The 27,059-nt window shown below is 42.3% G+C and overlaps 1 protein-coding gene and 1 long non-coding RNA gene across 4 annotated transcripts in view; both read left to right on the plus strand.

The window, feature by feature from the left end:
* LOC124966871 (uncharacterized) overlaps positions 1-5,355 on the plus strand; it is a 50,215-nt gene extending 44,860 nt beyond the window's left edge. Inside the window, exon 3 of the long non-coding RNA XR_007105424.1 lies at positions 5,248-5,355. This is a non-coding gene — a long non-coding RNA (uncharacterized LOC124966871). The remainder of the gene's footprint in view (positions 1-5,247) is intronic.
* A 14,252-nt stretch (positions 5,356-19,607) lies between these two features.
* The window catches only part of Siah1 (siah E3 ubiquitin protein ligase 1), a 30,164-nt gene continuing 22,712 nt past the window's right edge, over positions 19,608-27,059 (plus strand). Inside the window, exon 1 of one of the 3 annotated variants that reach the window (XM_047528664.1) lies at positions 19,608-19,887. The gene's annotated coding sequence lies outside the window, so the exon portion shown is untranslated. Of the gene's footprint in view, positions 19,888-20,201; positions 20,339-20,685; positions 20,707-27,059 lie in introns of those variants that run through there. The other 2 variants (XM_047528666.1, XM_047528670.1) reach the window with 2 other exon arrangements.

Genomic DNA, 27,059 nt, shown 5'->3' on the forward strand with positions numbered 1-27,059 from the left:
CCAGGTATTGGAGTAATTTCTGTTTTTTATTTTGTCATTGATTTCTACTCTCAGTCCATTATGATCTGATAGAACACAAGGCAGTATCTCTATTTTTTTTGCATTTCCTGAGGGCTGCTTTGTGGCATAACATATGGTCTATTTTCGAGAAGCTTGCTGAGAAGAAAGTGTATTCACTTGTTGATGGATGGAATATTCTATATATGTCTGTTAAGTCTATGTTATTGATTGTGTTATTCAGTTCTATGATTTCTTTGTTTAGTTTTTGTTTGGAAGATCTATCCAGTGGTGACTGCGGTGTGTTAAAGTCACCCAGAATTATTGCGTTGTGTCTATTTGAGTCCTGGAATTGAGAAGGATTTGTTTGATGTAAATGGATGCACAGTTGTTTGGGCATAAATATTTATGATCATTATGTCTTCCTGATTTATGGTTACCTTAAGCAGTATGAAATGTCCTTCTTTATCCCTTCTGACTAACTTTGGCTTGAAGTCCACTTTATCTGAAATAAGGATGGAAACCCCTGCTTTTTTACTGTACCTGTGTGCATGGTAGGTTTTTTCCTATCCTTTCACCTTTAGTCTGTGGATGTCTTTTTCTATGAGATGAGTCTCTTGCAGGCAGCATATTGTTAGGTCTTTCTTTTTAATCCATTCTGCCAGTCTATGTCTTTTGATTGATGAGTTTAGGCCATTAACGTTCAAGGTTATTATTGAGATATGACTTGTATTCCCAGTCATTTGGGCTTATTTTTGGTTTTTAAGTTGACTTGGTTTCTCCTTTGAATGGATTTTTCTTTAAGGTAGTTCCTCCCTTTGCTGACCTACATTATTGTTTTTCATTTCCTCCTCCTGGAATATTTTGTTAAGAATATTCTGTAGTGCAGGCTTTCTATTTGTAAATTCTTTTAACTTTTTTTTATCATGGAAGGATTTTATTTCATCTTCAAATCTGAAGGTTAGTTTTGCTGGGTATAGGATTCTTGGTTGGCAACCATGTTCTTTCAGAGCTTGAAATATGTTGTTCCAAGTCCTTCTAGCTTTTAGAGTCTGGGCTGAGAAATCTGCTGATATCCATATTGGTTTCTCCCTACATGTAATCTGATGCTTTTCTCTCACGGCCTTCAAAATCCTATCTTTATTTTGAATGTTAGGCATTTTCATTATAATGTGCCTTGGTGTGGACCTGTTGTGATTTTGTGCATTTGGTGTTCTGTAAATCTCTTTTATTTGATTTTCCATTTCATTTTTCAGGCTTGGGAAATTTTCTGATATTATTTCATTGAATAGGTTGTTCATTCTTTTGGTTTGTTTCTCTGTGCCTTCCTCAATCCTGATAATTCTTAAATTAGGTCTTTTCATGATGTCCCATAGTTCTTGGAGATTCTGTTCATGATTTCTTACCATCTTCTCTGTTTGGTCAACTTTAGTTTCAAGATTAAATATTTTGTCCTCATTGTCTGAGATTCTGTCTTCCAAGTGATCTAATCTGTTGGTGATGCTTTCCATTGAGTTTTTTTTTTTTTTTTTTTGTGGTGGTGGGGATAGAACCCAGGGGCTTGTGCTTGCGAGGCGAGCACTCTACCAACTGAGCTATCTCCCCAGCCCTCCATTGAGTCTTTTATTTGGTTTATTGTTTCCTTCATTTCAAGGATTTCCATTTTTTTTTTTTTTTTGAGAATCTCTATCTCTTTGTTGAAATGATCTTTTGCTTCCTGCAGTTGCTCTTTCAATTGCTTATTGGTATGAGCATTCATTGCCTGCATGTGCTCTCTTAACTCATCCTTTGCTTCACAAATCATCTTAATCATGTATAATCCGAAGTCCTTTTCTGACATTTCTTCTACCATGCTGTCACTGGGTTCTATTAATATAGAATCTAGGTTTGTTTGGATCATTTTCTTCCCTTGTTTTTTCATGTTGCTCATGTATCTTCCCCTCTAGCAGTGCAGATCTGGAGTATTGCCCTTTCCCCACTATAGGTTTATAGTGACCTTACAGGTTTCCAAAACTTTTTTCTTAAGGGGAAGATCAATATTAGCAGTGCCCAGTTCAGACAGTATGCAACCCTAGACCAAATAGCTCCTATGAGGACATTAACAATATTGTCATAATAAACAGAATGAGTTCAATTATTATCTTCAGTATAACAAATAGATTTGCAATAAGGTCTGCAGTTTCTAATAGAGCACAAAAAGGATTCAGAGGGGTGTAGGATGTAGTTGTTAATGGGATAAGAAAAGAATATATAGAAGTTCTAGATTATAGAAAGAGTGTAATCAAAAGAAGTTCGTTGTTAGCATGCGAAAAGGGAGAAAGAGACTGAGGGAACAGGTAAACAAAAGGAAAAGAGAGCAAAAAAAGTAAAGAAATAAAAACTTAAAATTTTTCAATAAGGAGAAAAAAGAAAATCTACACTACAACAGTCATATAGTATTCAAACTTCCCAGTCTTCAGTAACCTGATGTATGAGAGGTACCTGACAATGAGCTTCCGATCTCCAGCAAGCGTCTCAGGATGGGATTTGCCCTACCTAGAGACTGGAGCTACAGCTTCTAGGATTATCCAAGATGGCCGCTCTGGCTTCCAAATGTGTTGGCAAATGGGGAGCTGCAGCTTGGGGTGTGGGCGTGGTCAACTGAAGGTCCTGGAGGTGGGGTAAGTTGGTCAGGCAGGGGTCCTGGAGGTGGGATGTGGTCACTCTGGTTGCAGGATCCTGGAGGCAGGGTGTAATCAGTCGGTCTGGGGGTCCTGGTGTTAGGGTGCAGTCAGTTGATCTGGTGGTAGGGAGCAATCTGTCAATGTGAGGGCCCTGCAGACAGGGGTGATCGGTCAGGCTGAGGGATCCTGAAGACGGGGCTCAGTCAGTCTGGTCAAGGGTCCTACAGGGCCTGGCTATTATCTCAAAATGGCAGTAGCCTCGTGTAACCAACCCTGCAGGTACTGTGACAGTGAATTTCCAGGCAGCAGTAGGCAGCTGGTGCTCCACTGGTGGTCTGCGGTTAGTTTTTTGATTGGTGTCGGATGATCCGGAAGCGAACCTCGGGCAGTGGGTGATGGGTAGGTGAAAGGCAGGTGATGGACAGGCAAGAGGCAGGCAAATGGCGGATGATAGGTGCCTGACAGTGAGCAATCTGCACTCAGAAAGGTGTCGATATGCTGGCAGACTGCAGGTGATCGCAATAGACAAATGGGGTAAATAGCAGGGGATTGATAAGTAGCAAAAACTGCCTGAAACCCGAGTTATGGAGCGACAAGGAATGCAGCCTCCCTCTAGGAGGGATCCATCTTGGATCCAACTCGATGCCAGCATTCTTAAAATTTTCTTTTACCTCCTGGGTGTTGTCCGTATAGTTCTATGATCTGGTTCCTTGCAAGCACCTCTCCCCTCGCTGTGCTCTCTTTATCTCATTCTTCTTTTGGTTTTCTTCCTCTTTCTACTCTTTGAACATAGACATTCCCCCTTGCCTTTCCCTTTCTCTCTACACTCTTGTTGAAAATCTCATTGGCTCCTGTATTAGTCAACTTTTCATTACTATAACAAATATGTGAGACAATCAACTTATATAAAAGAAAGGGTTTATTTTGGAGATTTCAGTCCATGGTGGGTTAAGCCAGTTGCCTTGGGTAAGGCAGCAACCACATCATGGCAGAAGCATGTAGCAGAGCAAAACTACTTTCCTCAAGGCTGGGAAGTAAAAGAGTACAAGAGAAAGGATCTGGGATCCCATTATCCCCTTCAATGGCTTGCCCCCCAGTGACCTGGAGACCTTGTGCTCGGTTCCACCTTTTAAATGTTTCATCACCTCCCAATAGCTCTAGCACAAGGAAGATCCAAATTATTTCAGCTTCTGATTTAACTATCCGCTCTAGGTTGATACACCGCAAAACCCTCTCAACTTCCAATCCCAAATATCCTTTGATGTGCTGAACTTCTCTATCTGAATATCCCAGACAACATTCAGTCTAGATTTTACCTCCTCCCCTAATCTCCTCACACGCTTCCCTAATCTGTTCACCATTTCCAACCACTAATATCTAAAACCTCGGTCACTCTGACCCTTCCCTCTCTCTCACCCCACATATCCATTTTACCAGTGAGCCCTTTGGATTTTTACCACCACCACCATTTCATTAACCTCCTCTGAGAGTCTTCTAACACTTTTGTTTCTGGGGTTCTAGGCCCAGTCCTTCCTGCTTAGCATGTTATGTTAATCAGCTTCTTTTCCTTGTGACCAAAAGCACTCAACAAGAACAACTTGGAGTAGGAGAAATTTATTTGGGGTTCCCAGTTTTAGAGGTCTCAGTCCACACGTGACTGACTCCATTTCTCTGGACCCTGGGTGAGGCAGAAAATCATGGCAGAAGGGTGTGGTGGAGAAGCTTTGCTCCATTCCTGACTGGCCAGAAAGCAGAGAGAGGGTTGGGGGAGGGGGCTGCAGGGAAGACAAACCTTTGCAGGGCATGCCCTCAGTGCCCCACCTGCCTTCAGTTAACACCCAGTCTATTCAACTAGGATGGACTGATTAGGTCATAGCTCTCGCAATGTAAGCATTTCACTTCCAAACATTCTTGCATTAACACAGGAGATTTGGGAGGAGATCTTATACCCAAAGCATAACACATGCCCAGACTGATCCTAGTACAGCAGGGCTCTATGTATGTCAGTCTCCTGCTCAAAAACTTTCAATGGCTCCTCCTGGGGACAGATTTAGGAATGGACTTTAAAGCTTGGCACCCAAGGACTCATGGTGAGACTATGGTGGCTTAATGTTTACTCTACAATAAACTTGAAATCCCAAGACCTGAGTAAAATCCTAGATGTATCAATTACTATTAAGTGACCCTGGGCAAGTTGCTTCACCTCCATGAGCTTTTGTTTTCTTATCTCCAAAAGGGCATTACCTCCAGTCAAGTGTCTTGGGAATGGGAAGAGATTAATATATGTAAAGTACTTATTCTTAACCACATTAAACCAAGAACTACATTGTAACAGCTGTCATTATCCCATATAAAGGTGCTTAACAAAAAGTGCCTGCCTCTAAGGTACTCAACGAAGTGGTGTTTTCCCCAAGGTGTTACTTGAGTGTGTACCTCTGGTTTGCTTGTATTTTAAAATTATTTCTTCTCCTGTGTGACATATGTGTGGCAAATGACAGGATTTTCAAATGCATTTGTTAATGTATTTACTCTATGTCAGAGGTTGGCAAACTGTGTAAAGGGCCAGAGAGTAAATATTTTCTCCTAGGCGAGCCATGGAGTCTACGATGCTAATATTCAACCCTGCTGTTGAAACACGAGCAGCCATGGACAATATGTAAATGAATGGATACGGTCATGTTCCAACAAAACCTTATTAATGGATATGAATATTTTAATTTCATGTAAGTTTCATGTGTCATAAAATATGACTCTTCTTCTGATTTTTGTTTTGCTTTGTTTTGTGGTACTAGAGATTAAATCCAGGGACTCTTTACCACTGAGCTAATTTTGAGACAGGGTCACATTAAGTTGCCCAGGCTGGTCTCAAACTTGTGGCTCCTCCTGCCTCAGTCTCCCCAGTTGCTGGGATTACAGGGGTGTGCCACCACGTCCAGCTCAATTTTTTTTTCCTAACTATCTAAAAAATGTAAAAACTGTTCTTGCCTAGTGGGTTGTACAAAACAGATGGCTGCTGGATTTGGGTTGTGAGGTCACTTGTTGACCCCTGCTACAGAGTATTTTTAAATTTTGAACATAAAAAAGCAAATTGATTTAAGAATAATGTGAAGTAAAAAAGAGTACAGATGATTTGTGGGTCTACACAATATCCTGAGAGTGGTGCAAGAATGACCTACGTTGGACCAACACAACAATAAACTTTTATGGTTCATAAAACTCTACAATCGGGTTCTACCTAGCTTTCGGGCTGTATCTCCTTCAGGACTTGGCCAAACGAGTCTTCTGTTTCCCCAAATAGAACCTGCAGATTCCCCAGGAATATCCCTCATCATGCTCATTAAAAGCATGTCCTATAAGCCCCTAACAAAATTCCACCTCTGTTTAAAGTCTTCCAGTGGGGCTGGGTATAGCTCAGTGGTAGAGTGCTTACCTAATTTGAATTCAATCCCCTGTACTATAAAATAGATTCAATCCCCTGTACTACAAAATAGAAGAAGATAAAATAGTATAAACCTCCAATGATCCCTTTCTACCCCCCACAAATTGTGTGTTCCCTTCTCTGTTCCTCCTCCTTTCCCTCTTCTCTCAGTAGTAGTTTGCTGGAGCCTCCATTATTATATTATAGTTATCTGATTGTTTATCTTACTTAACATGAAGCTTCTCAAGGTCTGGGCCCTTACAGTGCCTGTCACATAGTAAGCACTCAGAAAGCATTTCTTAAATTTCATTTCTTGGAATTGAAAATGGAATTTGACTTTATTCCGGCCACTGTGTAACTGACGTGGAGTGGGAAGAGATCAGTGAGTGGAAACTAGGAGAGGGAGTGGGTCTGGGTGGAGTCGGGGGTGGGGAGGCCAGGAGAGAGGGCACACCTGCCAGCCAGACTGATCTTCGAGATGGTGTGGCTGATCTATCTTCATGTATACCTCCCGCAGGAAGCAGATCTGAATAGGGAGAAAAGTAGGGCTTCCCAGAGCTTCCCACGCACAGGAGAGGCTAAGCAAAGAACACTGTGGAATTCAACTGCTGATTCTCTCTGGGCCTCAGGAGAGCAGAGTTCTGAGAGGAGCCTCATGATACACATCATGCCCCAGTTCCACGGAGTGAATCAGGCGCTGATGCAATTGGCAATGGGCCTTAATCACGAGCCCCATCTCGCAGGTTCGGTAGAGACGAGCTTTGTCATTTTTCTGAGAGAATCACAGCCATTTCTCTACCAGGCTCAACGCAGCTCCCCTGCCCCATCTAACCCAGATGAGATGGCCACTTAAACCTCTCTGATTACCAGGTTTCATTAGGTAAAGATGACCGATTAAGCAATGATGGTCCAAATAACCTTCGTGAGACAGACACTGTTTTTCAAAGCCAGTGGAAGTCTTGCCAAATTAAAGGATGTCAGGATGAGCTACTATGAATATCAGTTTCCTTCTTTCTGGCACTGGAGAGGATTAATTAAATGCTTGTGAAGTACTTTGAAAATTTAAGCTGTTAAGAATTATTGTTCCGTGTAATAGGGAAAAAATAGAATTCTTGGCTCATTAAAGCTGTAATGGTGTAAGCCTGAGCACTATTTTCAGGACATCTTTGAGAGCTACATTTTTATTAAGAGAAAGAAAGAAACGCGTCTATGAATACATAGACACATTACTGGAAAGTCAGTTGGGTTAATCATATTTTTCTTGATTAACAAATGAACTGGGAGAAGCAATTTCTAACCACCAAAGAGACAGTTACCAAGAATCAGTTGCTTAAATAATGTAGGGCTAGTTTCACTAAAATATTAGCAAACAGACATTTTCTTTCTTTTAATAGAATCAAAGGACTGAAAAACTGAGATTGCATGCATAGAGGTCACTGAGCTTTGATGGTCTCCTCTGTCTTAATAAAATTAAACAAGGCAGACAACCTTCTGCCTCCACTTTGTTGGCAGATTTGCCCAGGGATGTTTTGCTTTGATTCCAGATGTTCTGTGCTATTTGAAAGCACATCATCCGCATCTGTCTGCTCTAGTTTCCTACAAATTACTGCAAATGTAGCGGCTTAAAGCAACAGAAGTGTGCATTATCTTACGGTTCTGAAGGTCATGAGTCTAACATCAGTCTTACTGGGCTAAATCAAGGTGTCCGCAGGGCTGGTTCTTTCTGGATGCTCCACAGAACAATCTGATTCCCTACCTTCTCAGCTTCCTAGAGGCTGACTAGGTGCCTTGGCTTATTGACCCTTCCTGGATCTCTCTGACCTCTGCTTTCATTGCCACGCCTCCTTCCACTCTCTCCGACCCTTTCTTCCCTAATGAAGACCTTCATGTGTACACTGAGTCCACCAGAGCATCCAGAATAATCCCATTCAACAAGATCCTCCACTCTCATCTGCAAAGTTCTTTTTGCCATGTGAGAAAACATATTCACAAATTCTGGGGATTAGGTTGCAGACTTTTTTCTCTTTTTTTTTTTTTTTTTTTTTTTTTTTTTTTTTGAGGGAGGGCAAGTATTGTATCTGACAGTGTTCGTCTACTTTGTATCGCTATGACCAAAATACCTGACAAGAACAACTTAGAGAAGGAAAAGTTTATTTTGGCTCATGGTTTCAGAGGATTTAGTCCACTGGCTGACTCCCAGGCAGAAACATCACAGTGCCAGGGCATGGCAGCCGAAAAAGAAGAGGAGAAAAGAGAAGTGTTTTTAGGCAGCTTTTTTCATTTTTGACCAGAACAATTTTAGAGAAGGAAGAATTTATCTGGGGGCTCACGGTTTCAGAGGTCTCAGTCCAGATACAGTGGCTCCATTCCTCAGGGCTCTAAGTGAGGCTGAACATCATGACAGAAGAGTGTGGTGGAGGGAAGAGGCTCACTTTGATGATCAGGAAGCACAGAGAGACTCCACTCACCACATACAAATCATATACACCAAAGGCACGCCCTCAGTGCCTACCCACTCCAGCCACACCCTACCAGCTTTCAGTTAGCACTCAGTTAATCCCCTCAGGGGGATTAATTCACTGATTGAGTTAAGGGTCTCATAACCCAACAATTTGTCTTCTAAACCTCTTTGCATTGTCTCACACATGAGCTTTTAGGGGACACCTCACATCCAAACCATAATAAGAATCTAGTCTCCAAGGGCACTCCCCCAGTGACCTACTTCCTCCAGGCACCTGTCTATAGTTAGCACCTCTATAGTCCATTCAAACTGTTAATCCATCAAATGGATTAATCCATTGATAAGGTTACAGCCCCCATGATCTAATCATTGACTACAAATTCCACCTCTAAACTTTGCTACATTGGAGATCGTGTTTTCAAAACTAAAGCTTTTAGGGCTGGGGATATAGCTTAGTTGGTAGAGTGCTTGTCTTCCATGTACAAGGCCCTGGGTTCAATTCCCAGCACTACCAAAAAAAAAAAAAAAAAAAAAAAAAAAAAAGAATACAGAAAGGGCTGGGATATACCTTAGTGGTACAATGCCCCTGTGTTCAATCCCAAGTACCAAATAAAATGAATAAGTAAAATAAAATGAGACTACAAAAAAAAAAAAACAAAAACTTGAGGTTTTCAGGGGACATTCCAGATCCAAACCATAATACTACCACAGTTTCCATCTTCCAACCTGCTTCTGCTTTTATTCTGTCTATTCAAGCCCAGCCCTGCTCCACATGTTTAACTCATTTAATCTGCACAATCATGGTAGATGAGAGGGGTCTGTTACTATAGATGAGGAAACGAAGACCAAAAAATGTTAAGAGCACTTGACCTAGGGTCACTAATTAAGTAATCCAGCCTAGGCACAATTGCTGTATTCTTATTCAAAGATCACACAAACTTGTTCTTCAAGATTTTTTATTGTCATTATTTTTAACTATAACAATGTACAACTGTCCCTCAGTGGTATACATGGGAGATTATTTCCAGGACCCCCTGCAGATACCAAAATCTGCAGGTGCTCAAGTCCTTTATATAAATTCATGATGTATTTGCATATAACCTATAGATATCCTCCTTTCTACTTTATTTTTTGCAGTGCCATGGATAGAACCCTGGGCCTGGGGTATGTGAGGCAAGCATTCTACCACTGAGCTACACCCCTGTCTTTTCCTGTATACTTTAAATCATCTCCAGATTACTTTTAAAAACCTAATACAATGTGAATGTTATGTAAATAGTTATTATATGGCATTATTCAGGAGATAATGACAAGGAAAAATATTTGTACATGTTTAATACAGTCTCAATTTTTTAAAAAGATTTTTATCTGTTGGTTGAATCTATGGTATAGAACCTATGGATATGCAGAGCCAATTTTATGTGGTTAAAAATAATTCAAATGAGCCAGGTGTGGTGGCCTGAGGCAGGAGGATTGTGAGTTCAAAGCCAGCCTCAGCAGTAGTGAGGCTCTAACTCAGTGAGACCCTATCTCTAAATAAAATACAAAAAAGGGCTGGAGATGTGGCTCAGAGGTTGAGTGCCCTTGAGTTCAATCCCTGGTACCATAAACAAACAAATAATTCAAATGAGCCAGGTATGGCAGCTCATGCCCATAATCCCAGCAATTCAGGAGGCTGGAGCAGGAGGATCACAAGTCAGATCACCCCTTGGTTCAATCCCAGTACCAAATATAACAATAATAATACTATCCACCACCACGGCAAGTGTTATTATTATTATTATTCAAATGATGAGCAGGGCATGGTGACACACACCTGTGATCCCATCTTCATGACAGACTGAGGCAGGAGGATTGCAAGTCCAAGGCCAGTCTGCGCAACTTAATGGGAACCTGCCTCAAAATAAAATAAGAAAGACTGGGGATTTAACTCAGTGTTTGTCTAGCATGTGCGAGGTCCTGGATTTAATCTCCAGTATGGAAAAAAGGAAAGAAAAGAAAAGAAGAAAATCAGTCCCTTTCTCCCCCATCCACCCTCTACCTGGCTCCCTCCTTCCTGTATCCTTCAGTACTGTTTTAATGCTTCCTGTGCTCTCCACTGAACCCTAAATATTATACTTGTATCTTAATTTTTAAGTTAACACAGAGTTGCAGGTAGTCGTTTGTGTTTTATCCATTCTTTTAGCATTATTAAAATGAAGATCGTGAATTTAAAAATCCTCAAGAAGGACTTAGAGAATCCAGTTGTAAGAGCCTCAGACACTGAGCAAAGAACAAGGGTTTCAGAGCCAGGCAGACCTGGACACCAACTTTCACTTCAGCACTTATTAATATGCGCCCTTGGGAAAGTGACTTATCCTCTCTGAGTTTCAGTTTCCTCATCTGTAAGATGGGGGATAACAAAGCTTACTTTACACCTGTGTTAGTTTTTAATTAGGTAATCCATAAACTTAAGCATGTTAAGAGTTCAATAAATACTATTTCCTCTAAGAAACTTTGGAAAAAAGGGCAAATATCTGCTAATAAGGAATGAAAACATATTAAAAGAGAAACTACGTATAGAGTCCATAGACAGCCAGAGCTTTTAAGGGCATAGTCCTAATCTAACATTTCTTAATTTGTTCAATCACCCCTGCCCCTGGCTTCCAGCACTGGGGAAAGAATTCAGGGGCACTCTACCAGTATTTCTTTTTCTTTCTTTTTTAAAGACAGAGTCTTGCTGAGTCGCTGAGGCTGGCTTCCTCCTCTCTCGGCCTCCTGAGTGACTGGAATTCTAAGCATGTTCTACTATGCTTGGATGTTCAGGCACTTCATGTGTCAGGCACTGTGCTGGGCTTTAGAGGAAATACAATGCTGAATGTGACATGCTCCTGCCTTCATTGGGCTAGGTGCACATGGTGGCATGTAACGGGAGCTCAAGAATTACTTAATTTTTAAAAAGCTAAATTGACATCCATGAAGAAAAATCTGGCCACGCACTGTGGTGCATGCCTGTAATCCCAGCGATTTGGGAGGCTGAGGTGGGAGTATTACAAGTTGGAGACTAACCTGGGCAATTTAGCAAGATCCTATCTCAAAAAATAAGAAGGGCAGGGAATGTAGGTCAGTGGTAAAGGATCCAATTTCTAATCCTGAAGAAAAAAAGATAAAAGGAAAGAAAGGGGGAAGAAAGGGGGAAGAGAGCATGCCAAAAGTGGGGAGAGGGAGAAAAGGAAAGAAAGAAAAAAGTTCTAGCTCCTCTGGAAATTAGTAGTGTGTGTGTGTGTGTGTGTGTGTGTGTGTGTGTGTGTGTGTGTGGTAGGGCAGGGATTATACTGAATGCATTTCAGTTGACTCTAAACTGACATTGGAAAGTTACTGTTGTCAGTGTCAACACCACCTACTCCGCAGATCAGCAGGTACATAAAAACCTAAATGAATGGTGCTGCCTGTAATCCCAGCTACCTAAGAGGCTGAGGTAGGTGGAATCTTGAGTTCAAGGTCAGCCTGGGCAATTTAGTGAGATCTGGTGTGGAAATAAAAAAGGGCTAGGGGTATTTATATATCAGTGGTAGATTGCTTGCCTACTTCCGAAGAACCACGAAGCTATTAAAGGAGAATTTCAGGTAGGGGCTAATGCATTTCCTGACCTCTTGGGCTGTTGGGAATTTTTCTGCAGCTAATTCCAATTTTCAATCTTGGATTTATTATTTATCACTAACTTCTCCACTATGTTTGGGAGAATTTGTTTTGGATGCTGTTTAACACATTTGCCAACCTCAGATAGTGAATAACTGGCAACAGGTGTGTCTGATAAAGAAAACATTGTTTCTGCTCTGCTTTAGGCACATTTGACATGTTGGGGACATGCTTTCCTTTGCAAAACTGAAAGGAATCTACTTAGGAGGTAGCAGCACTTGCCAGTTTCAGGCCAAGAAAGGGCTAGCAGCAGAGCTAAGCTTTGAAGGGAATGGTAATTTGTCTCCAGAGCTATCCACCTAAAATACATGATAAATATTTATCCATTGTTGGACATAAAAGGTGATAGCAGCTCAGTATTTTGGCACATGGCTGTAATTTCAGTGACTCAGGAGGCCGAGGTAGGAGGATTGTAAATTGGAGGCCATTCTGGGGAATTTAGTGAGAACCCTGTTTCAAAAAAAAAAAACAAAAAACAAAAAAAACAAAACTAAAAGAGCTGGAGATGTAGCTCAGTGCTAGTAGAGGGCCCTTGAGTTCAATCCCCAGTTCTGCAACAAAAGAAAAAGCATTCCCAAACTGGGTGCAGTGGCACAGGCCAGATGAGGCAAGAGGATCATAAATCATGAGTTCAAGGCTAGCCTGGACAACATAGCAAGATCTCATTAAAAAAAAAAAAAAAATCCCAATTGCACTGTCAAAGTTGGCTGAACCAGTACAGACCACATATATGATTTCCATGTGTTTTAACATCAATGATTATTTTACAACAGTCCAGTTCACAAGACCAAAAGTATCTGTTTAAATCTCTACTGGGTTGGGTTTAGTTCTAGGCAATCATATATGTCTCTCATCCTGGAAGCTACTTCTACAACATTTTTTTTTTTTTTGGTAGTACTAGGGATTGAACTCAGAGGCACTCTACCACTGAGCTACATCCACATCCCTTTTTAATTTTTATTTTAAGACTGGGTCTTGCTAAATTGCCCAGACTGGCTGGAACTTGCAATCCTCCTGCCTCAGTCTCCCAAATTGCTGGGATTACAGGTGTGGGCCACCACACCTGGTTGGGATTGCTTTTTAATTCATGCAGAGGACAGGATGCTTTGAGTTTGTAGAGGACGGCCATTGTGTTTTGAATCACATGTTCACTGTTCAAGTGAGTCAGTGAACCAGTAGAGGCTTGATGGAGGAGAAATTTGAAAAAAATGGACTTTCCAAAAATTCAGGGATTGGAAAGACCCATGCAGAAAGTTAGTGATTAAAGCAGCAGCGAGGCAGGAACTTCACAAAGGTGGGTCTGTGCTTTGAGAAAAGAGCACTGGTGACTGCTTGGAGGGAGGTGTCATACTAAGTGAGGTGAGGGCTCGAGTTTTTGGGAAGCATTTGGAAAGTTACCAAAGCATTGTAATGTTGTATTGAAGGGAGGATGTGGAGGTTAGAATTTTATATGTCTGAGATGTATATACATAAGATTTGAATTCATATGCTTTTTTTTTTTTTTTTTTTGCGGTGCTGGGGATCGAACCCAGGGCCTTCTGCTTGCAAGGTAAGCACTCTACCGACCGAGCTATCTCCCCAGCCCTCATATGCTTTTTGTTTTGTGTTTTTTGGTACTGGAGATTGAACCAGGGGTGCTTTCACCACCGAGTTATATTCCAACCTTATTTATTTATTTATCTATCAATTTATTTATTTATTTAGAGACAAGGCCTTGCTAAGTTGCTTAGGGCCTTGCCAAATTGTTAAGACTTGTCTTATACTTGTGACCCTCCTGCCTCATGCTCCGGAGTTGCTGGGATTATAGGTGTGCGCCATTGTACTCAGTGGTTGAAAATCATCTTTCTTAGATGAAATACTCTGGAGTGCCCCCAACCTAGCTAGATAGTTGTGCAGAGTGCTTTTTAATTTATGGAGCAGTATAAACATAGTCATGTAAGGGGATGTGGGAGAAAGATGGAGTACACATGTACGTGTCTTTCTCGGGCTGAACACTGAAAGAGTGATAGCCGGGTGTGGATGCTCACACCTGTTATCCCATCTACTTGGGAGGCTGAGGCAAGAGGATCAAAAGTTGAAACCAGTCTCAGCAACAAGTGAGAGCTTGTCTCAAAATAAAAAATAAAGAAAAAGGGGCTGGGGACATAGTTCAGTGGTAGAGCGACCCTACGTTCAATCTGCAGTACCACGAAAAACAAGGCAAAACATAGTAATATATAATTTTGGAAACGTAGTTCAGATGTTAAAAATCTGGATCAATGATAAACCTACGATTTTCTGAAGAAAAATAGTAATGGATCAATGGATCGATAATGTAAAACCGGTGCACACCTGTGATCCCAGTTACTCAGAAAGCTGATGTAAGAGATAGTAAGTTCAAGGCCAGTCTCAGCAACTTAGTAAGGTTCTAAACAACTTAGTGAGATCCTGTTTCAAAATAAAAAAATAAAAAATGGGCTGGGGATGTAGTTCAGAGGTAAAGTACCAAAAAACAAACAAACAAAAATAACTTTGAATTTATTTTACTTGGTACTACTTCATCTCTTAATAAACTCTTACTAGGCATCATAGAAAGAAGAGTTGTTTTTCAGAAGATGCCAGTGAGTTGGGATCTGACCTATGTGAAATATAAAGTTAATATGCATCCACATAAAACCCCAAAACAAAGATACAACCATCAGTGCCTGCTGTAGTCATAAGAGAAAGATCAATCATTTACAGTGGGTCAGTTACAGGATCAGCACTTTCGATTTCCTTGGAATGGATGAATTGCCATTTGATATGGTTTGAGGGGATTAGAGAGCCTCCCTACCCTGAAATGATTCTCCCCATGTGACCTGAAAAGATTTATCACCCTTTCTGAAATTTTATTAGAGCAGTATTTTCCTGTAGATTAGTTGTAATAGGAGCATAATTCCTTCCTGCTCAGAAAAGGATATTTAATTACCCCACAGTAGGGCTACAGGGTATACAGCACATTCTTTAAATTTCTTTCTTTTCTCCTCTCCTTTCCTTTCCTCCCCTCCCCTCCCCTCCTCTCCTCTCCTTTCCTTTCTTTCCTTTTCTCTTTTTTGATACTGGGGGTTGAACCCAGGGGCATTCTACCACTGAACCACATCCCCAGCCCTCTTTTCCTACCCATAATAATCAACCAGAATTAACCCAATCAGATCAAGTCCCTCCTAAATCTCATTAACATTCACTGAGGAGAACTTAAGCTGATTAGTTTGTATTAAAAAAGAAGGGAGAGAAGGAAGGAAAAGTATTTTTTACTTTTCTAGAGGACAGCAGGAACAAACCAAGCCAACAAAAGCAAGGGCACGAATTCCAGAGGCAGAAGTTACTTCTGGGGCTGACTTAAAGCTCTGATACTTAGAGATTGGTCTTGGCCACTGATCATTTCCAGGAATACTGTCCCACTCACCCCAGCAACTTCAAGGAATCCAGTTGCTTGTAAGGTAACTCAGTGTCTGTCACAGTGGAGAGGTATTGTCATTTTCAGAGGGACAAAATGTTTTTGGGTAGATGGGATAAAGGTTGGGGGTCAAAATCTGTCTTTGGCATAGCAGGGTTGTCTAGAGCCACCACTTGCCACATTGGCAAGTTCTCTGTAGTCTCTCTTAATTACTCTGTAGAGGGGATGGGAGATTCTGGGGTGTGGGGGACACCACCACATCCTACGCCGGAGCTGCTTCTCTCCCAGAGCATTTGTTATAACTCAGGTCAAGACCATATGGCTACTCCCTGCCCTTTGCCTGTGAGAATGGAAAGTTTACCTCCACACTGGAGTGAAACTCAACTCTAGATGTTGCCATTTACAAAGGAATTGCAACTTCCGCCTAAAACTTGAGGGAAAAAAATGCAATTGAAATAGTATAACTAGGAATATCATACAATCATGTATTATGTATGTAAAATTTATCACATGCTGGACATTTATACTGGAACTATAAAAACAAAATGGCGTATATTGTAATTTATGGGCAATTGAAGGGATTTTCAAGGATAATTTTGATTATGCTTATTATTTTCCTTTACAGTTTGGACCTAATAGTGAAATATGATACCACTAAATGTTTTCATTAGCATCTCTGAATGTATCAGCTTCAGATTCATGTCGACTTTTTTTTTTTCTCCCCGTGCTGGTGATTGAACCCAGGTCCCTGTACATGTCAGTCAAATGCTTTGCCATTCAGCTACCTCCCCAGCCAAAATTATTATTTTTTTCTTTAAAAGAGACAGCAAACACTTTCTGTTGCCCAAGCTTGCCTGAACTCCTGTGCTTAAGTGATCCATCTGCCTCAGCCCACTCGAGTAGCTAGGACTACAGACGTGTGCCACTGTGCCTGACTTGTCAACCTCTTTTATTTAGTCTGGCAGCTAGTCGAGATCAAAGTTTTATTTTACTTAAAAAAAAAAAAAAATCCCATGATTCATTTTTGTAACATGTAGTTATGCCATAATCATAATGGACAAATCTATGGACAAACCTCAAAATGTTGGCTTCAAAATGAACCCTTATTGGTTTTCCATAAGGCATTCATTTAAATTAGTTCACCCATTAGGACCCTTTGTTCCAAGTGATCCAGAAAACCGGCCTCTTCACGACACAGTGATCTATGGTCTCCTTCCTAAATTCTGGGTCCCTAATTCCAGATGCTTTCTGCATTTGCCCCAGGCACTTCTCACCTACTACCTCTGAAGAATTTATCGGGCCTCCTGCTGGGCTCCCTGTCCTTCACCATTAGTCTAGCTAGAAATCTCACAACAGAGTAGAGCAATGAAGCTGGGTTTGGGTTTGAATCCTGGCTCTTGCCACTGTGTTGCCACATGTTAAGCAAGTTCCTTAATGTTTTTGTGCCTCAATTCAAATTGTGCCTCAAGTTCAAATGGGAATGATAATGGCAATTACTACAGGTAGTGAGGATTGATGAAGTAATGCATGTGTCTGGCACAGGGTAGTTGCTTAAAAATAGCAGCTACACTGGGCCTGGTGGTACACACCCATAAGCCCAGTGACTCAGGAGGCTGAGGCAGGAGGATCCCAATTTCAAAACCAGCCTCAGTAACTTAATGAGACCCTAAAGAACTTGGCAAGACTCTGTCTCAACATAAAAAATAAAAAGGGCTGGGCTATAGAGCAGTGGTAAATCACCCCTGGGTTTAATCCTAGCACACACAAAAAAAGAGGTAGCTAACACTATTCCTACATTTTTGTCATTATCAGGTATACATCAGACCCTCTTGAAATCCACTTGATTCACCCCAGATCATCTATCTCTTCAAGGCCCCTTCTTCATTTCTGTGGCTACTTCTCCAGTTCAGGCCTTCATGTCCTGTCTGGATAGACCTGTTCTTGTTTGTCTTCTCCCCATTAGTCTTTTTGTCCCCCCTGCCAATTCCATTAAGTCTTGGACACACCATTCTTTTGGGTGATTGTCCCTTTTTGAATATCCCTTCTGCTTAGAAAGTCTTTCCTTCTTCATGTGGAAAACTCCCACCCCTTAACCCACACCTAGTTAAAACAGCTTCAGTGAATCCTTTCTTGACTTCACCAGCCTAATTAGTATTGTTTTAGGACACTTGGGTAACTTGCCCACAAAGCTCAGCCTTCTCTGAGCCCCACTGACTTCTTTGCACCACAGTCTGGGCTGCATCCCAGGGCTTTATCCCCTCCATCCTCTCCCCTGAGTCCTCTTTCCCCAGCCCTCAAAGACAAAAGAAAACAAATACAAAAATCCACAGTGGTGTTCTTTGTTGTTTTGTTTCAGTTCTTGGACTAGGCAGGCTTCACATCATATAGTGCTTTTCCTCTTCAGGTTCTCCACTTTCCATTGACTCCACTCTGGTTAATTCCTTCTAATCCTTATAGTTCTCTACCTGGTCCCCTGTCCTGTTCACACTTTCTTAGTACCAGGCACCTTTTCTTTTGCTCTTTTTTGTACCTGAGCCGCAGTGATACATTTAATCTACGGCACTGATTAGCATTTTTGTCTCCTACTAGGCTAAATGTATTATGTAAATGCAGGGACAGTGGTTCTGTAGTCTCAGAACCTTCTATGGGGACTTCATTAGACAATCTTTATGACCAAGCACAGTGTATGACAGAACATCTTAGAATCCCTCTGTCAATATGTTGGTGAAGAAATGAATGAGAAATGAATGAGAATCTGTAACTGTTGGACCTACATAAAAGCACCCAAGTGTGCAACTGACTTTTGAGCTTTAGGGACCAACACATTAGTAGTATATAATGCTTGTGGCTAGGAACACCTTTTTAAAAAATCTTTTACTTTTCCAACCTCAAGAAACATTGTTTGGATGTGCTAACGGTCCCAGATGGAGACAGCAGCTACAATAAACAAAATATTAGGTTAAGGACAGAAGTCCAAGTAGCAATACAGGCACAGACCATACAAATATGCTGAGCAGCTTGCATTAGTACCTAAGATAACTGATTCTCTGCCTTCAGCTTGTGAGCAGAAACTTGTGTCCTCAAAAAAATTTCTCGTCGAGAGATTTGCTGATTGTGGGGAGGTCGTATATGATGGGGATTCATTGGTTTCTAAAATTTCATATAAGGACTTTTTTGTTTTCACATTTTTTATAGGTTTTATATAGGAATCAGGGTTTGTAAAGTGGCTTAGGCACTAGCATTTGTTCACTGCATCCATCAAAGAATCGTGGTGTTTTCTTTCTTTTTTTAAATTTACTTCAAGCAGCACACCACATAGTTCCTAAATGGGAACTTCTAGATGAGTGAGGACGCAAAGGAAAAGGTGAGCTTCCCACTAGTCACTTTTTAGTTAAATAAGCGTTTAAAAATAGGTCCTGCTTTTGCTGAAGATCCTCTCAAAACAAGAGGCTTGGACCTCTTCTCCTAAGGAAGTGGGGTCGGTGGCCAGGGCAGCCGGTCTCTGCTTTCGGAAAGAAGGGAGTTTAAGGGCTCATAGAGGCGCTGTTAAAAACGAGTCAACACAACTGGAGGAGCCATAAATAGCAACCGGCAGCCTTGTCTGGGGTCCGGGGCCGCGTCCGGGATGCCACTGGCGCAAGACTAACCCTGCGGACGGGGAAGGAGGTCCTGGGACCCGGGAAACAAAGCGCAGCCGGGGGCGAGAAAGCAACGGCCCCTGACCCGGCAAGCAGGCATGCGAGCTCCCATTTCCCGTAGCCGGTACGGTTGTGGAGAAAAGCGTTACGTGCCAGAATTTGCTGAGAGAGCGGTGTGCGGGCACAGCCACAGTAACCCAAGAGCCGCAGGGCCAACCGCCGCCCTGCGAGACTGGCTCCGCGAGGTTCGTACGAGACGCCCAGGCCGCCGCCGGCCGCGCCAGCGCTTCTGCGCCTGCGCGCCCACGGGAGGCCCCGCCCCCTCGGGGCTCCCAGTGCGCGGGGCCGCGCCTCCTCATGGCGGCCGCCGCAGTGTGTGGTATTTAGCGGGAGCGCGCGGCGGGCTCGAGGACGCGCGAAACGGCGGCGGCGGCGGCGGCTAGGGGGGAGCCGTGGCGACCGTGGCGGGGCGCGCTCTCGAGCGGCGGCGGCGGCCCGGGGTGTCCCGTCGGTCTCGGCGCGGGGGAGAGGCGGTGGCGCTGCCCGCGGTGGCAGCGGTTGGCGACGGAGCGCGTTTAAGCCAGGACCGGGGTCCGAGGCGCGCTCTCCGCCCACAGGTAAGTGGGGCCCGACCTGGAGGGAGGAGCCGACCGTGAGGGGCTCTCCGGGAGGAGGGTTCCCAGACCCGGTAATGGCGGCGGGGAGGCCGGGCCTGGCCGGGTCGGGTCGCACGGTCAGGGCCGAGACGGGGGCAGTCCCCGGCGCGGCGGCGCCTTTGTCTCGGCCGGAGCCCGGCCGCCCGACCGCCGAGCGCCGCCCCCCGCCCCTCCCCTGCCGGCCGCTGCCGCCGCTCGCCCCCGCCCCCGCCCCCTGCGCCCCGGGCCCGGCGGGGCCGCGGTGGGGGTGGGCCCGGCGCGGCGCGGCGGGGCTGGGGAAGGGCCTCGACGGCGTCCGGGCCCCCGCGCGCCTGGAGGCAAGCTCGGCCGGGGGAGGTGCCCGGCGCGCCCCGCGTCCTGGTGCCGGCCTTTGTTGTGGAGGGTCCCGGGGTGTGCGGCCAACATGGCGGAGGTCAGCTGAGTGCGGGCAGCCGCCGGCCCTTCCTCCAGCCCCTCCCCGCTGCGCCCCGAGGCTGGGGCCGCGCGGGGCGCCGCGGCCGTCCTTGGTCTTCGCTCCTTGCCCCCGACCCCGGGCCGGAGCCGTGCTGGTGTTGCTGCGTTCTGCCTTTCGCTCCGCCTGAGCCTTCATTGTGCAGTGTGAAGAATGCAGCCTCCTCCCTTGTTTATGTCATTAGGAGAGCGCGTGAACGACTTGCTAAGGCGGCTTTTTATTATAATTCCTTTTCCTCGGCTTCCTTCGTCGAGCTGTGGGGTCCTTTCTCGACTCTTCCAGATGTATAACTTAGGAATGTTGATAACCTGGACCATATCCATTCTCAGGTTTTTCTTTGCTCTCTTCCTGGAAAGATGTAGAATGTGTGTGTTCTGACATTCAAGAAAGTCCCAATTTGTGTTAGGAAAACCAGTTTGTATAGTTTATTTGTCAAAGTCAGGAACATGGATATTAGAACTGTGGTTTGTCCGTTCCTTAGCAGTTGAACATTCACCATTTCTTGCGGCTCTCAGGGGTAAATTGTTAACTCTTCATAAGTTAAGTGTTGGGAACACTGGCTTTGAAGTCAGATTGTCCCCTTTGATCCCAGTCCTGTCCCACCGGTTTGTGACCTTGGGCAATAAACTTAACCTTTCGTATTTCGTTTTCCTTATCTGCAAAATGGGTGTAATGACAGTACTTCAAGTATTGTTGAGAATTGAGATGAAAATAGCTCGAGTGTTTAGATCATTGGTAGGCCCATAGTATGTGCTCAACAAATGCTTAATGCTAGGGCTGTTGTTTGATAACTAAAGAGGTTATGGATGCCTGTAATCCTAGTGTCTGGGGATGTTGAGGCAGGAGGATGGCAAGTTCGAGGTTAACCTCAGCAATTTAGCAAGGCCATATGTGGCTCAGTGGTAAAGCCTCTGGATTCAGTCCTCAGTACCAAAAATAAGTAAATAAATAAATAGGTTATCTAAATAAATAAATAGGTTTGATGGATATGTTGGAAGTGCATAGACTGGAATTTGTGAAATCATGTTATAAATCATTCGTGTTGGGTTTTCTCTGTATTTTGTCGAAAAGGAGATTTTAAATGGTCAGTTGATATACCTTCTGAGGTGATTTTTGGATATTGCATGGTGGCAGATTTGAATGGATTTTGTAGGGTCTGGAATTTAGAAAGTCAAATTGATTAAAATTGAAGTTTCCTTTTAGCAGTTTTAAATTTATGGATCAGTTCACCTTCATAGGCTTCAGTTAACTAACTTGGAAAAGTGGAACATTGAGTTCCTTTAATTGAGCATTAGGTGTCTATGGTGTCACTGTCTTCTTTAGAAGATACTGAAGAGCAAAGTGTAAAGTGACAAATGTAATGGTTAACTTTTTTTTTTTTTGTAATGGGAATTGAATCCAGGGGTGTTTTGCCACTGAGCTACATCCCCAACCCCCTTTGTTTTTTATTTTGAGACAGGGTCTCTCTAAGTTGCTTAGGGCCTTGAATTTAAATCCTCCTCTCAGTCTCCTGAGCTGCTGGGATTACAGACGTGTAACTTTATGAGGGAGTTATTGACCCAAAATATGGTGGAAAGGATTTTGGTTAACTGTTAGAACTTTCTGACTGGTAGATTTTGAGACTCAAAGTTGGTTATACAAATTGGTTGTGTACTTTTTCATTCTGTGAATTTAAATAAAGATATGAAATTCTTTAATCTGGAAAGTTAGCTATTCTGTTCAGAATTTTTTCTCTAGTTTGCACAAAAGTTTTCTTTATATATACTATAGAAATGGTTTAAATGACCCCTTTGACATCTTTCTAGCATAGTTTAGTAACAGTTCATATTTTAAACTGAAATACAGTATGGATATAGAACTGTTAACTCATGGTAAGTGTTTTACAAAATACAAATTTAGAAGCAAATGTAATTCAGTTCACATCTGTTTAATTTACATCTTAATGTCCCTCATCTCAGGAAATTTTTTGTTTTTGTTTTTGTTTTTTTTTTTGTACTGGGGATTGAACCCAGAGGCACTACTGAGCCACATCCTTAACCCTTCTCATTTTGTATTTTGAGACAGGGTTTCACTAAGTTGTTTAGGACCTAGGTAAATTGCTGAGACTGGCCTTGAACTTGTGAGCCCTCCAGCCTCAGCCTCTATAGAGTTGCTGGCATTACAGGTGTGTGCCACCACACCTGGCTTAGGAAATTATTACAGAATTACTGTGGACCTTTCTTACTATGTGATTAAAAAATAATATTAGGGGCTGGGGATATAGCTCAGTTGGTAGCGTGCGTACCTTGCATGCACAAGGCCCTGGGTTCAATCCCCAGCACAATAATAACAATAATAATAATAATAATAAGTTAAAATTAAAAGATCTGGGTGTGGTGACTTATACCTGTAATCCCAGCTCCTCAGGAGGCTGAGGCAGGAGGCTCAAAAGTTCCGAGGCAGCCTATGAAGCTTAGTGAGAAGACCTTGTTTCAAAATAAAATATAAAAAGGCTTGGGAATATAGCTCAGCCTTCCTGATTCAGTCCCCAGTACTGCGGGTGGCAGGGGAGTTACAAAGGAAATAAACTATCTTTGTTAATAATATAGGATTTAATTTTCAGTGAATAAGATGTTTTGAAACTGATGTTATATAATGAGAGGAAGAAAGTAAATTTAATAACTTTACAAAGCTTTAGGTGACTGTTTACATTGTATTAAATGAGTTTTTTTTGTGGGGGGGTCCTGGGAATTGAACTCAGGGGCACTGGACCATTGGGCCACGTCCCCAGCTCTATTTTGTATTTTATTAAGAGACAGGGTCTCCCTGAGTCGCTTAGTGCCTTGCTTTTGCTGAGGTTGGCTTTGAACTCGAGATCCTCCTGCCTCAGCCTCCTAAGCCTCTGAGATTACAGGCATGTGCCACTGGGTCCAGCTACAATAAGTATTCTTAAGAGTAGTTCTTTTAAATAGTATTTCTAGTACATTTTAATGATTTGGTTTTTATGGCTAGGGGTAGAAGAACATCTGATACTACATAGGGCAGAAATTGTTTTTTTATTCCTATATCCTATATTTACTGTTCAATGTAGGACTCGTTTCCTACCCTACAACTGTCTATATGCTAAGGACTATTAGATTGCTTTTTCAGTTTGGTTCTGGAGGTTGAACTCAGTGGTGCTTTACCACTGAGCAGCTACATCCCCATGTTTTTTGTTGTTTGTTTGTTTGTTTTTAGATTTGAGACAGGTTCTTCCTAAGTTGCTGAGACCGTCCTTGCACTTCCGAATTCTTCTGTCTCAGTCTCCTGAGTCAAAGGGATTTTGGGCAAGCTCCACCACAACTGGCTTATTTCTCTACTGGCTATATTGTAGACCTGTAAATTCTCTTGTACACTTTTTTAAAATTGACTTTCAAGAGTACCTATAGGTTCTTAGCAAATTGAGCAGAATACCAAAGTTTCCCATTTAGTCCCTGCCCCTTTACCAGAGATGGTACATTTATTATAATCATTTAATCTACACTGATACATAATTATTACTCAGCATTCATAGTTTAGGATTCACTCTTGGTGGTATACATTTTATGGATTTGGACTAACATAATGAGATGAACACAATTTGTGAAAACATTCAGGTTTTACTGTTCTAAAAATCGCACCTCTTCACCCTTCTAACCACTAATCTTTTTATTGTCATCATAGTTTTGCCTTTTGCAGAGTGTTGGAATTGTACAGTGTGTGGCCTTTTCAAATTGACTTCTTTCACTTAGCAATATGTATTTTAAGTGTCCTTTTTTTGTGGTCCTGGAGATTGAACCCAGAGGTGCTGTTCTCTTGAGTTACATCCCCAGCTCTTTTTGAGACAGGGTCTAAGTTGCTGAGGCTGGCCTGAATTTGTGATTCTCTAGCCTGAGCTTATGGAGTTACTGGAATAACAGGCCTGCATCACTGCTCCCAGCCTTCATGTCTTTTTGTTTGAATAGTACTGGGGATTAAACCCTGGGGCATTCTGTCACTGAGCTATGTCCCCAACACATTTTATTTTTATTTTTGAGGCAGGGTTGACCAGGCTGGCCTTGAATTTGTGGTCTTCCTGCCTTAACCTCCTGAGTTGGTGGGGTGGAGCTCTCCATGTGTTTACATGGCTAAAAAACTTATTTAAATGCTGAATAACACTCGATTGTCTAGCTGTACCACAGTTTATTCACCTACTGGAGGACATCTTGGTTGCTCTCAAGTTTTGGCAATTATGAATTACATTGCTGTAAATATCCACGTGCTTTTGTATGGAATTAAGTTTCCAACTCCTTTGGGTAAATGGCAAGGAGTATAATTCCTGGAACATATAATAAAAGTATGTTATTAAGAAACTGCCAAACTATCTTCCAAAATGACTGTACCTTTTTGCATTCTCACCAGCAATGAATGAGAATTCCTATTACTCTACATCCTTGCTAGTTTTGACCATCCTTATAAGTGCATTGTGGTATCTTTTTTAATTTGCATCCCCCCCATGAGGTGTGATGTAGAATACTTTTCATATGCTGTTTGCCATCTGTGTATCTTTGATGTCTCTTAAGGTCATTGCCCAATTTTAAATCAAGTTGGTTATTTTCCTTGATGAGTTTTAAGGGTTCTTTGTATATTTTGGATAATAGTCCTTTATCAGATAAATCTTATTGCAAATATTTGTCTAATTATCTCACAGTTAGCATTGCTTCTCTCTCACGCACACTGTCACATCTACATTCAGTCCTTCTCTTTTACCTTTAACTGGTTAGCCTGCTTTTTTTAATCCCTGCAGCCTCCAAGTCAGTTCTTTTCTTTGGTTAGGTGGTTTTTTTTTTTTTTTTTTGCGGTGCTGGGGTTTGAACCCAGGGCCTTGTGCTTAGGAGGCAGGCACTCTACCAACTGAGCTATCTCCCCAGCCCTGGTTAGGTGAGTTTCTAATAGGTGAACGTGACTTAAGAAACTGTAAGTAGGAAATTCTAGTTCCTTGATGGGGTTAGTAAGTATAGATCCTCTCTTGAGTTGATCTTTCTTGTTCTCCCCCGCCTTTTTGGACTATATACTTGCAAATCCCTCTCTTCTTCTAAACTCTGTAAGAGCCTAGAACTCTCTGTAGTTGAGAAACTTTTCCTTAACTCCTTGCAGTGAACTGGGTGCCATCTTTCTGTGTTAACTTAGCACTCTGTTGTTCCTTCTGTAATATGTATACTCCTGAATTGTGATTTTTGTTTTTTCTTCTTGACTTCCCTCAATAGATTATCATCTCGGTGAGACTTGGTATTGGTCACCCTTGTTTATCTAGAGTTTAGACTTCTTTGGGCACATAATTGTTGCTCAGTAAATAATTACTGAATGACCGACTGGTGCCTTTATACTAATAATATACTTTTCCAGTCTTGTCACCAGCTTTTCCTCTTTTTTTTTGGTACCATGAATTGAACCCAGAGGCACATAACCACTGAGCCATATCCCTAACTCCACTCACTCCCCGCTTTTTTTTGGTGGTACCAGTGATTGAACTCAGGTGCACTCAACCACTGAGCCACATCCCCAGCCCTATTTTAAACTTTCTTTAGAGACAGGGTCTTGCCGAGTTGCTTAGTGCCTTGCTTTTGCTGAGGCTGGCTTTGAACTTGTGATCCTCCTGCTATTCTACATCATCTCATGGGGGGATGCAAATAAAAAACAATAAGATACCACTGTGCCTCTGGGATTACAGGCATGTGCCACCACACCTGATTTCTCTAACCCTCTTTATATTTTATTTTGAGACGGGATCTTTCTGAGTTGCTTAGGGCCTTGCTAAGTTGCTGAGGCTGGCCTTGATCCTCCTGCTTCAGCCTCGAGAGTCACAGGGATTACAAAGCATGTACCACCATGCCGGACTAGCTTTTCCTCTTTGCCCTACCTATTCAAACTGGATTCTTCTGTTCATTGACTGTTCCTCTACATTTCTATACCATTACTCATGATTGTATTTAATCTTGCTCATGATTGTATTTAATCTCTCAAATGTCTATCTGTGCTACTTTGGGCAGATTACTTAACCTCTCTAAGCCTTAGTTTCCATTAGCACATGAACGACTATTAATTATATTGTTGCTCTCCTCACCTCTCAATGTCCTAATGTTAAAGTGGCAGTATAATTGAGTGGTTAAGAGAACAGATTCTTTTTTTTTTTTTTTTTTTTAATTTTTTTTAGTTGTAGGTAGACACAATACCTTTATTTTATTTGTTTATTTTTATGTAGTGCTGGGGTTCAGACCCAGTGCCTCATGTGTGCTATGCAAGCACTCGTTACCATTGACCCACAACCCCATCCCAAGAGGACAGATTCTTAAGAGCTCGACCCAGGTGTGTCTTTGGCTCTGTCTTAAAGTTTGAGACTTTAAGAGCCTTGAAAGCAGGGGCACTGCCTACTTTTGTATCTAAAACCACATTGCCTAACACATAGAAAGTGCTATTTAAATAATGTAAAAACTTGGTTGCAGCCACTTAAGTTCTGGTGAGGAAAGAAAGAAGATAAAATTACAAGCTGTGATGTGTACTGTAAGCAGTCAGTGCTCAAGAGAGGGAGACCTGCTGTCTGAGAAGGTGACATTTAAAGGAAGATAAAAGAACAGGTAGTTAACTCTTTGAAGAGAAGAGGGAGAGCACCTCAGACTGAAGGAACACACTGGTAAAGACCCTTCAG

This window comes from Sciurus carolinensis, chromosome 16 (assembly GCF_902686445.1).
Source record: "Sciurus carolinensis chromosome 16, mSciCar1.2, whole genome shotgun sequence".
Classification (NCBI taxonomy): Eukaryota; Metazoa; Chordata; class Mammalia; order Rodentia; family Sciuridae; genus Sciurus; species Sciurus carolinensis.